General features: G+C 46.3%; 1 protein-coding gene across 2 annotated transcripts in view; it reads left to right on the top strand.

Annotated features, from left to right (window-relative positions):
• The first annotated feature begins 14,469 nt into the window (after positions 1-14,469).
• Positions 14,470-16,655, top strand: part of LOC310805347 (sex comb on midleg-like protein 2) — a 30,568-nt gene continuing 28,382 nt past the window's right edge. For both annotated transcript variants that reach the window (XM_083670993.1, XM_083670992.1), the window contains exon 1: positions 14,470-14,530. The gene's annotated coding sequence lies outside the window, so the exon portion shown is untranslated. The remainder of the gene's footprint in view (positions 14,531-16,655) is intronic.

The raw sequence follows: 16,655 nt of genomic DNA, 5'->3' as shown, positions 1-16,655 counted from the left end.
CCACCTCCTCTACATCCACGTCCTCTTCTAAAACGTTGAGGTCAGAGAGGACATTGAAAGATATGTCTTTCACACTCCCTGGGACCCCCTCTCCATCTGACCTGCAAAAAGTCATAAGTTGCTCTATTGTGCGTAGCTCAACGATTGACATGAGCGATGATGATGATAAAGATGGTGATGATCATGATCAGAATGATTTGATGCTGGAATCGTCATTGGCTGGTGCTAGGGACACCATGGCTGCCATTGTGGACACCATGTTTAGTCCTGCAGAGCTGCAGCAGGCCTCTTCCTCATGGTCTGACCTCACTGCCCCTCTGAGTAGACTGGAGGAGCTCCTGTCCCAAGGTAAGGTCCAGGCTCTGTCCCGTGACCTAGTAGACCGACTGAAGGGCCTGATGTTTGAACACAGAAACATCTCTCTGCACCATGTGGGAGCTGGCAGAAGTCTCTCAGACTCTGTCCTGTTAAAATACACACAGGGAGGAAGAGTTACAAGGGGGCTCGGTCCCTCTGAACTAATCTACGCTTTTGCTGAGGAGTCAGTGAAGCGTCTGTTGGTTACTCTCCTCGTCCCTCCCATGACCTGGGGCTTGGATCAGAAAGCCTCCTCCTCCGATGTCTCTTCCAGCTGCAGAAGCTCCATGGTCTCCAAGAGCAGCTCACAGTCCTACAACCAGACTGTGAACCTGTTCACGAGGGCCATGGTCCACCAAGTCATGGACACGGTCTCTCTGGAGCCAGAGTCGCCCGAGGAGCCAGAGAGGGTAACACCTCTGAGTGAGAGGCTGACAGCCGTCAATCATGTCACATGTTCCCCCCGCCCCACCCTCTTTGGTACCGGTGGGTGCCAGAGTAGCGTGAAGGCTACTAATTCTTTAGCGTCAGGGTCAGTTAGGATGTGTGTGTCGCCGACTGGGTCTGAGGGAGAGGCTGAGAAGATCCAGGCTGAGCCCAAAGGAAAGAGGAGGTCCAGTTTCCTCAGATTCCTCCCTAAACTCAGTCAGCTTAAGGCCAGCTTCAAGGTAAACCATATTTTACTATATTATATACATTCCAGTCCAAGTTTGATTTCTCTTTGTAAAGATTACAACTGTAAATGTATACACTATATACACAATCTTCTTATACATAATATTTTTGGAGTTATGGTATCTTACCAAGTCCATTAATTACAGATAGGCCCATCTTTGCCATTTATTTTGTTTTGTAATACTTGTTTCTTTCACAGCGCTCTAAGAAGAGCAACAAGAAGGAAAGCCAGGCCCCAGAGGCAGCACAGGAGCCGAAGGTTGAACACTGCATCCGTAAGTCTGCTGATAGGACAATCAACAATATTTATAACAAATGTCAAAGACATGTAAGACAAATGTAATCTTTCTAAAACATGAATTTAGTGTTGCCTACCGAAGTGAATCTCTCTCTCTCTCCCTCCCACTGTCTCTAGCGGCCCTCTTCAGGAGGATGGTGTCAGCTGTCAACAAGGGCCTGTGTAACCCCTTCAAGAAGACCTCCAGGAAGACCCAGAAGCCCACCTAAATCATTCAGTAAATGTTTGTGTTGCATTCAATCTATTGTATTTCTTTTCTTTTCTTATTTCACAGTTGGATTTAATCAAAGTAAGACTTTGCAAGCCCACAAAATCTCTTCAGGAACTTACTTCATAGTTATTATTCCAATTCTTCCCAGCGCTAGAGCGCTATTCACAACAATCCAACTTTACAACTTACAGAGAGGTCTAACTCACATTGCTATGACTTTTGGTTTTGATACCTTCAAACTATACAAACTTGAAAGTGCACTTTTTAACATGGAGGTCTATGGGAACCAAAATATTAAATTTTTGGACGGCTACTCTTACATCTTTCACACCAATCCAACTGTAAAATGTGCCAAAAAGTCCAAATGATCAAACCTGATAAAAGCTGTCTTATAACTATTAACCTATTTGAACTACTACGCTATTTGTAACTGCAAAAACTCTCATACAGTTAATATAGTTGAATGTTGTTTCGGCCAACATTCTGAGAGCTGCCATTTATTCTGCAACTGCTATGGAACTTTCAGAACTCATGAATAAAAACAACAGGAGACCTGCAGAACAAATTCTTTGAATGGATTACACAACAAGGCACTCTCTTTGCTACCAGTTCTACACCACTGAAACCACTCTCAACCACACAACCAACCAACTCTATACCCACGCATATTGTTGCAAGATTTGTTTTGTATCCAAACATGTCAGCCACTGTCACATTTATGAATAAGCCTCGTTCTTAAATGTTTGAGCTTTTCTAATAGAATTATTTATTGTCTCACATTCTAGGGATCACATGTTTCTAATTTAACAGCAGATCACCTTCTGGTGTAAAAAACTAAATTAATGACCAAGAACTATGTTTCAAGTGAGAAGTTATGGCTTGTCAAAAGACGCAAAAGACAGGAAATTCAGAATGAACACCACCACCCATAACTATGCACTAACAAGGTTTTCCAGCATGCAGCTTTAATACCTGCTATAGTGCTGTATGTTGGTCTACTGTACTTCAAACAACATGTACTCACCACTGGGCAGGTTGCTTAGGATTCAAAGCTTTAAGTACTTTTAGTTTACTTTAAAAGTAATGTGTAGCTTGACTTTTTAGGACAGATTTAACGAGAAACAGATTAACATTGTAATTATAAACAAGTCTACAGTAGTTCTACAAGCCTCTGTAGTTCTGTTGGTGACTTGTCCCCCATGAATCCCCCTTGGGCCAATCAGTGTAATTTCAGAATTTCAGTTGTTTACTATTTTCGTAGCAGTTCCCGGACATTTCAGATTTCCTAATACTGTGTCATTTGATAACAACACATACGTGACTTTTATCAATTATCATAATAGGTTTATTTGAACAAACCAGTGGAGGGTCTGTGTACCTTGGGATAATTCATTTTCTCCTTTTTATCCCAAAAAAGAAATGACAAATCAACAGGTTGTTCATTCCATTTCTAAAGCTTCAGACACAGGCAGACATAGCCCCTCGCGCACAACCTAAAAGTCAGGGTCAGGCCTACACTTGAAGCACATGCAGAGTAGGCCTATAAGCCTGCGTTACAAAAGAAATTGCACAGTAAAAATGTTTTTATTAGTGTGGTAGAAAGAATAATAAGAATAATACAATAAAATGCAAGAACCTCAGACAGCAAGTGTCCTAACCAGAACATTGTGTTCTGTTGAAGCACTTCATGGACACACGTGGACACAAAAACTCAGACTGATTTGAATATAATATTTCTACATTACATGTTTTATTGCAATGTGATTTATAAGTGTTATTGATAACTCTATATAGTTGGCAGGACTGGATTTAAAATAAATTCTCTTAACTATTATATGTCTACTGTCCTTGTACATGTTCAGTTTCAGTTTCAACACGTTAAAAATCTTCTTTTTTTTTAAATAATAAAATACATTATATTGGCTGATCAGAAAAGCAGACTTGTTAGCATCAATATATTATTTTCTGCTATCTATTTAGTGTTCTGGAGCAATTTAACCAAATGTAATTCACTTTTTTTGTGACAAATATGCCTTGTCTATTAATTGCCAGCAAACAAGTACCACTATTGCTGTTTTTTGCATTGAGGAAATACTGAGTAATACTAAGTGAATAACTTGATTTAAGAATATAAGAAATGGTTTTGGGTTCTTTGTTTTCTTAGGAACACTGGGATATTTCATTTTTATTTCGTTTTTATTCCTCTGGGAACCTTGTCATTTTTCGCCTCAAACAGCGGAGCTCCACCCAACCCACACCCTTGCGCCGCCAGTCAGCGAAAACATTTCATCCACTGATGATTTCCCTCGCCGTGATCATCTGTCCGCGTTGGTCGGTGCGTATTCACTTCGATAGTATAAGAGCTGGCGCTGTGTTGAATATTTGCCAGACCGCGCTCATGCGTCCGCTACATTAGAAGGGAAACTCCGATCGTTTCCATTGAAATGGTTTTGGGTTCCTTGAGAGGAACACGGGGATATTTTATTTTAATTTTATTTTCATATTCCAGAGAAGCCTGTCTTTTTTTGCCTTAAACATTGGATCTCCAGCCCACTTTATTCCATCACGTTGGTAGGTTGTCTCCCGGGAATAGGCTCAATACAGAACCCCCGACCAACCTCAGATCTTATAACAGTTGTGGACCCTGTCAGATGCTGACTGGTCCTATGTAGGTTGGTGTCGATTAGATTCACTCCGCTGTTAACGGTCTACATCCCATAGTTCCTCCCATATCTTCCTCTACCCACCTCAGCTGAACTGAAAAATCTCCCCAAACCTAAAAACTGTACACCGAAGTGGGTAGTCTCTATGGTTAACGACCGCTCTAATCTTATATGAGTGCCAGTTGGTGTGGTTGCGGATAAAGGGTTTATCGGTAAGGATAATTTACCCAAAGGAGGTAATAAGAGGCCAGATATAACCCTTCAGATCCTAAGATGTATTATGCACAGCAATCTATAATATTTTATGTTACCAGGAGGAGGTAAAAGGCTTATGAGGGATGGAATGACTAAAAATATAAATTAATGATGGCTTAAAACATTACAGCATTACAGGCAGAGTGATTATATGGTAGAATGCTAGTATTCAAAAAATGATAAAAATTAGAAAAGAATAAAATCAGTCTCTCCCTACTCTGCCTGTGAAATTTAGAGAAGGCCCAGTGTCACTGGATCAGAGCGTAGCTGGTACATCTATCCGCCAGAGCTGTTGTTATATTGTAATAAAGTCCGTTGTACACAGAGGCAAGCGTAGTATGTCGGTGAGGGATTTTGTCCCGTTTATTGGCATATACATTTAATCTTGGCTTTTCAGCCCGTCTCACCGTTCGTGACTTTCCAGTCGTCGTCTCGGGGAAAACTTCGTCTCGTTCCCAGCCCCTCTCCTGAAATGACAAAGGCACACTCATGTTAAGCACTAGCCAACGAGGCTTCATTTGCAACAACCCTGGTCACGGTCCTGTAGCTCCCTCTACAGGCCGAACGCTGCATGTCCCCCCACATACCCCCACCGACCGACACAGGCCGGGGACCCGACGGCCGACAACCTACTCCCCCCCCCCCTGCACGGGAGAGGAAGTCTGCCACGACCATCTGCGCCCCCGGTCTGTGCACGACAAGAAAAATTGAAGGGCTGCAACGCGAGGTACCACCGGGTGATCCTCGCGTTCACATCCTTCATGCGGTGGAGCCACTGGAGGGGAGCATGGTCGGAGTAGAGGGTGAAAGCGCGACCCAGCAGGTAGTAGCGGAGGGCGCCGACCGCCCACTTGATGGCCAGGCACTCCTTCTCCACCGTGCTGTACCGGCCCTCCCTCTCCGAAAGCTTGCGGCTCAGGTACAGCACCGGCCGGTCAGCCCCCTCCACGCGCTGGGTCAGCACTGCTCCCAGCCCTCTATCCGATGCGTCCGTCTGTAGGGAGAAAGGGAGGTTAAAATCAGGCGCATACAGGACCGTTTCTCCACAAAGAGCTCCCTTAAGGGCCTCGAACGACCCCTGGCACTGGCCCGACCATTGGACCGGATCCGGGGCACCCTTCCGGGTGAGGTCCGTCAAGGGACTGGCCAGCTCTGAAAACCCCGGCACGAACTGCCGGTAATAGCCAGCCAGCCCCAGGAAGGCCCTCACGTCCTTCTTCGTCTTGGGCCGAGGAGAGGCGGCGATGGCCGCAGTCTTTTCAATCTGCGGCCGCACCTCCCCCCGACCCAAGTGGTACCCCAGATACCGGATCTCCCTCCGCCCGATCACGCACTTTTTCGGGTTGGCCGTCAGCCCTGCCTGCCTCAGGGACCGCAGAACAGCAGCCACACTCTGCACATGCTGCGCCCAGGTGTCACTGTGAATGACAATGTCATCTAGGTAGGCCGCAGCATAGGCAGAGTGCGGCCGCAGAATACGGTCCATGAGGCGCTGAAAAGTGGCTGGGGCTCCGAACAACCCGAAAGGGAGCACTGTGAACTGGAACAGCCCGAGCGGAGTGGAGAATGCCGTTTTCTCCCGGGACACCGGCGAGAGTGGAATCTGCCAGTATCCCTTCGTGCAATCCAATGTCGTGAAGTACTTGGCCGTACCAAGCCGGTCCAAGAGCTCGTCAACCCGGGGCATCGGATACCCAACCTATAGGGACGCGTGCGCACCGTTAAACCCGGCTGCATTTCTATATGGTGGTCGATGAGCGTAGTCCGACCGGGCAGGGGAGAGAACACGTTGGCGAACTTAGCCTGCAAATCTGCAACGTCCGTGGCCTGGCTAGCAGAGAGATGGTTATCAATACCGACCGGAGTGCTAACTTTCGATTTTGGGACTTCCGGACCGAACTCCTCTCTCTCTGGAATTACTGTAGCCAGAGCAACAGTGACCACGTTGTTCCATTTTTTTAGGAGATTGACGTGATACACCTGCAAGCTATCCCCCCGGTCCGAGCGTACTACCTCATAATCCACGTCCCCCATGCGACGTGTGACCACAAACGGCCCTTGCCACTTCGCGAGTAATTTCGTGCTGGAGGTGGGTAACAGTACGAGCACCTTGTCTCCCGGTGTAAATTCTTGTAGGGTAGTTCCCCTCTCGTATAGGCGTTTCTGACGCTCCTGGGCTTGCAGCAAATGCTCGCATGAGATAACCCCTAGGGCGTGGACCCTTCCTCCCAATTTTCTTTAAGAAGGTCTAGGACACCCCGGGGCTTGCGCCCGTAGAGTAATTCAAACGGGGAAAACCCGGTGGAAGCTTGGGGGACTTCCCGTACCGCAAACAACAGGGGATCTAGCCATTTATGCCAATTCCGACTATCCTCGTGTACAAACTTCCGGATCATTGACTTCAAGGTCCGATTGAACCGCTCACAAAGGCCATCAGTGGCCGGGTGGTACACACTGGTTCGAATCGCCTTGATGTTCAACAAGCCATACAGTTCCTTGACGGTGCGTGACATAAAATTAGTGCCCTGATCGGTGAGAATCTCTTTCGGGATTCCCACGCGGGAGATTACTTGAAACAATGCCTGCGCTACACTCCTGGCAGAGATATTGCGCAGCGGTATTGCCTCGGGGTATCGGGTGGCGTAATCTATCAAGACCAACACAAATCGATATCCCTGTGTACTCCGGTCAAATGGCCCGATAATATCCATCGCAATGCGGTCGACTGGGTTCTCGACCAATGGTAAGGGCCGCAAGGGGGCCCGTGGAGTGGCCGGGGGATTTACCAACTGACATTCACGACAAGAAGCGCACCACCTACGCACCTCTGCTCGAATTCCCGGCCAATAAAATCGAGCCATTATTAGAGATTAGATTAGAGATTAGAGATTCAACTTTATTGTCATTGTGCAGAGTACAAGTACAGAGACAACGAAATGCAGTTAGCGTCTAACCAGAAGTGCAAAATAGCAGAAAGTGCAATGAACAGTATTTACAGGTAGTGCAATATATGATCAGTAGTAGTGCAGTATAATATAGCAGTGCAGTATAGCAGTATATGAGTACAGTAGCATTATAGCAGAATAAATAGTTACAGTATGAACAGTGTAGCAGCATATGAGCTGTATGGGTAATGCAGTCTAGCAGTATATATGTATTAACAGTAGCATGAGGTAGATAGCAGAATAAATATAAATATGAATATGGAATGCCGTATAAACAGTATAAACAGGTATGTACAGTATGTGCAGTAGTATTAAAGAAAATATAAGGATATGTGCATTATGTGCAGTATGAACAGTATGGACAGGTATGTACAGAAGAGCAGTGGTATGAGTAAGAGCAGGGGAGGGGAGGGGAGTAATAGTGCAATAGTGCAATTGTCCGGGGGGGGGGGGGTTGCAGGGGTAGTAGGTTGTCAGGTCGGTGCAGTGTTCGAGTTCAGTAGGGTGACAGCCGCAGGGAAGAAGCTGCCTCTGAACCTACTGGTTCGGGTGCGGAGAGACCTGTAGCGCCTCCCGGAGGGGAGTGGGGTGAAAAGTCTATGGTTGGGGTGAGAGATGTCCTTGACGATGCTGCGTGCCTTACGCAAGCATCGTTTGCCCTGGACAGCCTCGATGGAGGGGAGTGAGGAACCGGTGATGCGTTGGGCAGTTTTCACCACCCTCTGCTTGAGGGTGCGTGACATAAAATTAGTGCCCTGGTCGGTGAGAATCTCTTTCGGGATTCCCACGCAGGAGATTACTTGAAACAATGCCTGCTCTACACTCGTGGCAGAAATATTGCGCAGCGGTATTGCCTCGGGGTATCGGGTTGCGTAATCTATCAAGACCAACACAAATCGATACCCCTGTGTACACCGATCAAATGGCCTGATAATATCCATGGCAATGCGGTCGAATGGGTTCTCGACCAATGGTAAGGGCCGCAACGGGGCCCGTGGAATGGCTGGGGGATTTACCAATTGACATTCGCGACAGGAAGCGCACCACCTATGCACCTCTGCCCGAATTCCTTGCCAATAAAATCGAACCATTATACGGTTCAGTGTTTTATCATACCCTAAATGGCCCGCCATGGGGTTGAAATGAGCCGCCTGGAAGATCATTTCGCGGCGGCTGCGGGGAACCAACAACTGGGTTACTTCCTCCTGACTATGTGAGTCACGACTTACTCTATATAACCTGTCGCTGATAATCGCAAAATAGGGGTGGGCGCGCACTGTGTCTGGCCGTATCAAAGTACCATCAATTGCTATCACTTGGTCAAAGGCCGATCTTAGGGTCTCGTCACGAGACTGCTCGAGGGGGAAGTCGCCTAGCAGCGGATAGTTTGGCGGGGAAATCTCGGGGTGAGGCGCCCCCGCCGGCTCCGGCTCCCCGGCAGTGTCGCGAGGCGCCGCCTCAGCACAGAGCACATTACACGCCTCACACCTCCCTCGCTGTCGTGCACGCATCCCGGTAACCTTCTTTACCGCTTGAGGAAACCCCTCCCAATCTACACCTAGAATCAGGGGATGCGTGAGGCGTGGGCTAACCGCCGCCTGTACACTATGTTTTTTCCCTCATAATAAATTTCAATAGCGACCACCGGATATTCGTGAACGTCCCCATGCACACACTTCACCAACACCCTCGACGCCTTCAACAATGCCCCCGGCCGAACCAGGCGCTCCTGGATCATGGACTGCATGCAGCCCGAATCCAAGAACGCCTGGTGCGTATCATGCTGTATCCTTACCGGAACACGATACGCCGCTCCTGGTCCGGGGGGAGGGCCCGGTATGTCGCCGATGCGGACGACCTGCCCCACCTCCATCGCCGGGCATTCGGCCTACACATGGCCCGGCCGTCCGCATCGCCAACACACCCCCCCTGTCGCTCGGGGTGCTACATGTGGGGCCAGGGCTGGCTCTGGACGGGTGCGCCCCTGCCATCTCGTCCTCGGGGCGGGCGCCGGCCTTTCCCCTTCCGGTCCCTCGGCTCCTCCTGGGCGCCGGCCCCCCGCCCCCTGGTGCGGGGCCGGGGTTGGTCGTTGCAGCCCCTGTGGTGGGAGGGAGAGATGGTCCTCCGCTAATCCCACGGCGGTCTTGAGATCCTGGGGGCGGTGGTACTGGACCCAGGCGGCGGTTCGGGCCGGGAGCCCCGTGAGGAACTGTACCAGGACTACCCGGTACCCGACCTCCTCCGCCGAGTTGTTCCCTGGGTCCAGCCACCGCCACGCGCTGTCCCGCAGCCGCTGGGCGTAGGCGAAGGGCCGGCTCCCCTCCTCCATAGTCAGGGCCCGAAACCGGCGACGGTGCTCCTCCGGTGTGAGGCCCAGGCGGTCCCGAATTGCCCGGGCCAGGGACGGGTAGTCCCGTTGGGCGGCCGCTGGTAGGCTGTGGGCCGCGAGCTGCGCCTCCCCTGACAGGAGGGGCAGCAGATGGTAGGCCCACTCTCCGTCCGGCCACCCCGAGATCCTCGCCGTCCCCTCGAACACCGCGAGGAACGCCTCCGGATCGTCCAGGTCCCCCATTTTCTGTAGCTGGACCTTGGGGGGACCTTGTGCCGACCCGGTCTCCGGCGCCGGCCTGATGGCCCTGGCGAGGTCCTGGAGGAGGGCACGGTCCTCAGCCCTCGCCGCTGTCATCTCTCCCACCGCGGCCTGCTGGGTCTGTTGCAGGATGGTCTGCTGCTCCAGGATCAGCGATATCCTCGAAATTGCCGTTGCTAGCGTCTCCATTTCTGTGTCCCAGGTTGGGCGCCAATGTAATAAAGTCTGTTGTACACAGAGGCAGACGCAGTATGTCGGTGAGGGATTTTGTCCCGTTTATTGGCATATACATTTAATCTTGGCTTTTCAGCCCGTCTCAACGTTTCGTGACTTTCCAGTCGTCGTCTCGTCTCGTTCCCAGCCCCTCTCCTGAAATGACAAAGGCACACACATGTTAAGCACTAGCCAACGAGGCTTCATTTGCAACAGGTGTGCCACGAAGCCTCGCCGACACAACCCTGGCCACGGTCCTGTAGCTCCCTCTACAGGCCGAACGCTGCATGTCCCCCCACATATATAAACAAAGGTCCGCCAAGGTCCTCCGTTGTACTAGTGTGGCGGGGCCGACAGTCAGAATTCAATCAGAGTGTGAGCTTTGGACAAGGAGATCCTCCTGCTCGGTTGCTAGAGTATGAAAATCTCCAGTTTCCACTCGGGGGTAATCTTCAACACACTCACTCCTGCTCCGGTCCTTCAGGTGTTACGCTCCGCAGCGGGGAATGACCGATGTACTGCTCCAGGGAGCTCTTTTTATAATCTTCAATGGGGCTTTCCTTTACCCCCACCCTCTCTTATCTAATTCATTACGTCAGGCATAGAATTCGATCTAGTTCTCATTCAAGCATAGAATTCTATCTAGTTCATTACATCACCCTGAGTTCGCAATTCATGCTTAGTCATGGGCCTAAGGGCACCTGTTGTTATGTCTACTAGACATACTTATCACTCTCCTGCTCATACTGGACTCAAGGCCACTTCTTATTGTGGACTTATGCAATTCTTTTCTAATTTCGTAACATAAAAATCTAGGCCTTTCTCAAAGTTAACATCTAGTACATATGGTATACAATTATCATTAGCCCACATGAATTATACAGTAAAACATTAATATGGTGGCCTACTTCAGCAATCATTTCTGAGTAAGAATTATACAGTCAAACATTAATATGGTTTGGTTGCCTACTTCAGTATCAGTTTAACCGTTATCACTACGAGGTCCAACTAGATATGTTGACCTGGAGTCATACACTACCTTTATAATTTCTTTTGTTAAGTTTTGCCTTTCGCACATACTTGAACTCATTTATCATTAACCTATTGTATATTTGACTCAACTTATTGGAGCGGGCGCTGTGTTTAACATCCAAATCCGCGCTTATCCGTCCGCTACATTCTAAGGGAAACTCCGATGGTTTCCATTGAAATGGTTTTGGGTTCCTTTTTTTGTGAGGAACTCATTTTTATTTATTTTTCCGCTGGGAACCCTGTCTTTTTTCGCCTCAAACAGTGGACATCTCCCGCAGGTGCGTATTCTCTTTCATCGTGTTAGAGCGGGCGCTGTTTTGAACAATTCCAAAGCCGCGCTCATCCGTCCGCTACGTTCCAAGGTAAACTCCGATGGTTTCCATTGAAATGGTTTTGGGTTCCTTTTTTTGTGAGGAATTTTTATTCATTTTTCCGCTGGGAACCCTGTCTTTTTTTTGCCTCAAACAGTGGACCTCTCCAGCCACTTCCTGCCAACACGTTGGTAGGTGCGTATTCTCTTTGATCGTGTTAGAGCGGGCGCTGTTTTGAACAATTCCAAACGTTCCAAGGTAAACTCCGATGTTTCCATTGAAATGGTTTTGGGTTCTTTGTTTTCTTAGGAACACTGGGATATTTCATTTTTATTTTGTTTTTATTCCTCTGGGAACCTTGTCATTTTTCGCCTCAAACAGCGGAGCTCCACCCAACCCACACCCTTGCCCCGCCAGTCAGCGAAAACATTTCATCCACTGATGATTTCCCTCGCCGTGATCATCCGTCCGCGTTGGTCGGTGCGTATTCACTTCTATCGTATTGGAGCGGGCGCTGTGTTTAACATCCAAATCCGCGCTTATCCGTCCGCTACATTCTAAGGCAGGGGTCTCAAACTCGCGGCCCGCGGGCCAATTTTGTGGCCCCCTACTTGACATCAAAGTTTAGTGTTGTTTAGTGCGGCCCGCGCGTTTTTCTCACACGCACCTTTTTGCCGAGTCGTTGCCCTGGGCGTTTTTTTTTTTTTTTTTTTTTATCACTTATGGGCTACCATAGCTCAGGCTCGTGACAGCTTCCGGTGGTGTTTGTTAGCCAACGCGAATTAGCGAATTTTTCCTGAAATTGTCTGTGCTCGTCGCCAACCTTTCTCTTCACGGCAGGTTTTTTTGGAATACTTGAAACCCCTTTTTTGTGGAATACTTGATGCGGCCCAGCCTCACCCAGACTTTACCTCCAGCGGCCCCCAGGTAAGTTGAGTTTGAGACCCCTGGACTAGAGAGTGGTGGGAGAACAAGACATACACAAGGGAAAGGCTCACTAAAGGACTATACAAGAACTGCATGGCTTACTGGCTGATGGAGAGAGGATGATATATTTGTACTACATCCATGCTTAGTGCACCCTCTTAAATAACCCAAACCATCTCCCAAAAAAATAAAAAGCATACACAGTATAGCAGCAGTATACAGTCTAAAAGGCTACTACTGTACTACCACCTAGCTAGCTAGTGCCCAAAATCTTAAGTACATTATTTAGCAAAACAATACAATATCATCAGATAAAGCTAGCTACATGAATCACTCTCATACCTGTTGTCTGATTTAACTTTGTTTTATCATAAACGCTATAACTAGCGAACTAACTACATTCTAGCTAGACAAGGTGACAGATGCCACTCAATGATCTGACTTGCCCTCCTTTATTTCATGTTTGCTATGACGTTATGTCCCCGAGTCTACCTTTAAACTAAGGACTGTGTGGCCTAATGAGATAAGAAATCGATTAACATTATATCATGAACCATAGAGTCAACATTCAAGGCAAAATCTGAATAAGTGACAAAAGATCCGTCATTCATCTTCATGGATTTAAAATTAGATTAAGATAAAGATGACTTCATTGTCCATTATCACAAGGTTATTATCACACACACACACACACACACACACACACACACACACACAGTTCAGAGCACAGAGCCGTAGTGCAGTGCCAGGAATTGTCATAAAAATAGTTTTCAAGTGACCAATAAAGTGTGTAAAAAAACGAATTTTCTTTTTGCAAAATAAATAATAAAGAAAAAGTATTACTTTTTTATGTTTTCAGTACTGTATATGTTGGTAGTTTCATTAAACAAAATGATAACCAGCTAGTTAATAGTTTTCTGAAGTTTTCTCTGACATTGTCATTGTGTAAAAATGTAATTTAAATAAATGAGTGTCAGGTGTCCATGGCCATCAAATGATCAGTCTTACTGCAGGAATGTTCACCTACATTATCCTTCGTACCTAATTATAAAATCAACCAAATCAACTCATTTATTTATGGCGACTGTTGCAAGTAAAACAGAGCATGTGAGAATTCTCTTTCACCCAAAGAGATCATGAAGTCTAATGAAATCGGTAAACTGCATGGAAAAATGCAAAACTGCCTCCTTGAACCGGCCCCGCGGTCCCTAGTGGTTAAGAAAAAAGATGCTGCAGCCAGAGAAAGACAAAATGCCTGGAGTTTAACAGAAGCACTGAGCCAGCCAGCTGCGAAAAACATTACATTTCACGCATTTCATAGCTTCCATACTCAAGGGAAAAAAAACTAAAGCACAGCCGTGAATGTTTCATTAACCAAAGATTTAAGAAAAAGTATTCGATTTGCTAACGGTAGGACATGAAGATACAATTATATGACAGGGTGATGCTTGCAACAACGCCATCTGCTGGTGACACCGGCCCTGAATGACGAAATGCTGCTGGGTCTCACAGCAGTTTTTGATATGAAAAACACCTGTGATCTATTACTGGACAGTGGGGACCCCTGCTGGCAATAATGAGATACAGAACTATCCCTCCTATCCCTCATCATGTTGTGAGACCCAAGTCAGAAACAGTCTCAAATGTCATTCACATTGTCCCAGAGAGCATACAACTTTGTAGTAAATATGATTTAAAAATGAGTACAACTACATTCAATCTGACAAAAACGTTTATCTTTTCGAGCAAGCCAATATTTCTTATGTGTACAGGGGGACAACTGATGAAAAGCTAAATTGAAAAAGCATACGCAGGGGGACAAAAAGAGTCAAAGTTGAGCTACAACAATAATAATAATTAAAAAAAAAAAATCAGATCATTAAAGTTTACAGCATCCTCCCCACACTTAGGGGAAAAGTGGGCTTGGTTGAATTCCCTGCTGCCTATAGTATGCTCATGCGCACTCGTTGACAGAAGTAGCAAAACATATGGCGGCTGACTACTAAAGGAAAGTGTTGTGATCTGACTCAATTTCGAAAGAGAAACGGCGCTTGTAAGTCGTTTATTTTCCATCCCTTCATCTACGGTTGTTTGAGATTATAGACAGACTAAGTCATAATTGAAAAGAGACGATTCTATCGAAAAGATCGCTCGCTAAAAAGCTAGCTGTAACTAGCTTTATTTGTCAACACTTGCTAGCTGGCGCTTGCCAGCCCAGTAGCTAGCTAGCAACCCCAATATAGCTAACGCTACCTCCTAGCTAGTTGGTACCATACTTCAAACGTTATCTGTGTGTAGATAGATTTCTGCATTTGGGTCGTTATTGCAAAGGGAGAAGGATCTTTTATAAAACTACTTACTTATCTATTAGCTAATAGTGATAGTATGGAGTATTCGCTGACGTTGCAGCTAGCTAACTTATAGCTACGGGGTAGCCATAAAAACGACTCGGGAGTCTTCCTAGCAGCAAGCATATGACTGAGCGTGTCACGGTTGACATCCTGAAAGCAGGTAACATAGTAGGCAGCTGGTAGCAATTTGGATAGTTTGGTTGCTAGCATGATTCATAATCTGGATTCTAGTGATTCAAAAGGATTGATCTGGCTAGCTAATATGACAGTAAAATAGTATTGTTGTGCCCGCCAGTTGTCAGTCATTATTTCCTGCGTGGCATAATTTTCCATCCCCAACATCACAACACACATCGTTTGTCACATTAGTCTAAATATTAGCTGGTTTATCCAAGTCCAAGGCACTTGCTTCTCAATTGACCCATCACAGTTGAACTTTGAACAACGTTTTACTCCAGATACGTGAATTAATCTCAGTACTTAAATGTCTACTGTATAGTAACCATGTCATGTATGCTGTTCATCTGTATTTTCTTTCGTAGGAGTAACGCAAAACAAACTAATCCAGGTGAGGATGCGTTACCTTGATGAGTGTGTCCTTCGTTACTCCGAACTGCGGGGGGCAGTCGCGACACCCCCCGTACGTTGCACAATGTTTGTTCTCAAAAGATCGGGACATTTGAAAGAATATGTATATCAACGTCATACATGGCCATACATGATTAATCTACAGTGGAAACGTAAATACTGTGATTTATTGAATTATCTGGATTAAAACCTGTTCAAAGTTCAACTGTGATGGTTGAGTTGAGAAGTGCCATGTTGTTGGATAATCCAGCTAACTAAATATCCAATATTCGGAGGCAAACTGTCTGGCTCTTCAAGATTATTAATAGGCTGGCACTGTGCAGATGGATCCTATGCCCCATGACATGTATTTCAAATGTATGAATGAAATGGAGAGATTGTATGTTTGTCTTCCCACTAATAGCCTCCCTTTTGGGTTCAGATTCATAAAAGTAAGATAGTAGGCCAACATGATGGAAAACCCTTATTGGCTGCAACACGACTGCTTCCCCTTCGGGTTGCACACAAATATATATATAAAAAAAAAAAAAAAAAACACACCGCCACACTCTGGTTTGTTGTGTTTTTTCTTGCAGAGCCTTGAAATGAAGTCAAAATACACACCAGAAGAGATGTTTGATCCGTTTTTCTCCTGTGGCGGTGGTGTATGCCGAGTCCTGGCTAATGAAAATGAAAACCTGCACTTGCATTAGCCAGAAAATGCAATGCACCACTGTCACAGAAAGAAACGGAAACAACTTTTCTGGTGAGCGTTTGACTTCATTTACATTTTTCGCAGGAAAGAACAACACAACAAACAAGTAGGATATCTTACATTTACATTTATGGCATTTAGCAGACGCCTTTATCCAAAGTGACTTACAACAAATACATTTGTTTAAGTAAGTGAATCATCTATCCATCAGTCATCATAAGATAAAGTAATCAATGCTCAGACCAGGGGCCATAGGCAGTCACAATGCTAGAAGAAGGAATTATTACAATTTTTTTTATTTTTTTTATCTTGAAGCATGTTTTTCTTCAGTGATAGACTGCGGCGGCAAAGCCTCTTTTTAAAGGAGTCCGGTTCACTCCACCACCATCTTGGCAACGCATTTTCAGGTGCTTATTTTAAATGCTTACCAAATGCTGTTGCAGGTTGCCTATGGATGGAAGGATAAGAACTCTACTCGTTCAAAAATGGGTTAGGGTAATTTTTTTCAGATCACTGAAGTGTGTAGAAACATTTAGTGCGATCAT

The sequence above is a fragment of the Argentina silus genome (assembly GCF_951799395.1).
Source record: "Argentina silus genome assembly, chromosome: 6".
In the NCBI taxonomy this organism is placed as follows: domain Eukaryota; kingdom Metazoa; phylum Chordata; class Actinopteri; order Argentiniformes; family Argentinidae; genus Argentina; species Argentina silus.
The sequence above is the reverse complement of the archived record's forward strand: the minus strand, read 5'-3'. Positions and strand labels throughout refer to the sequence as shown.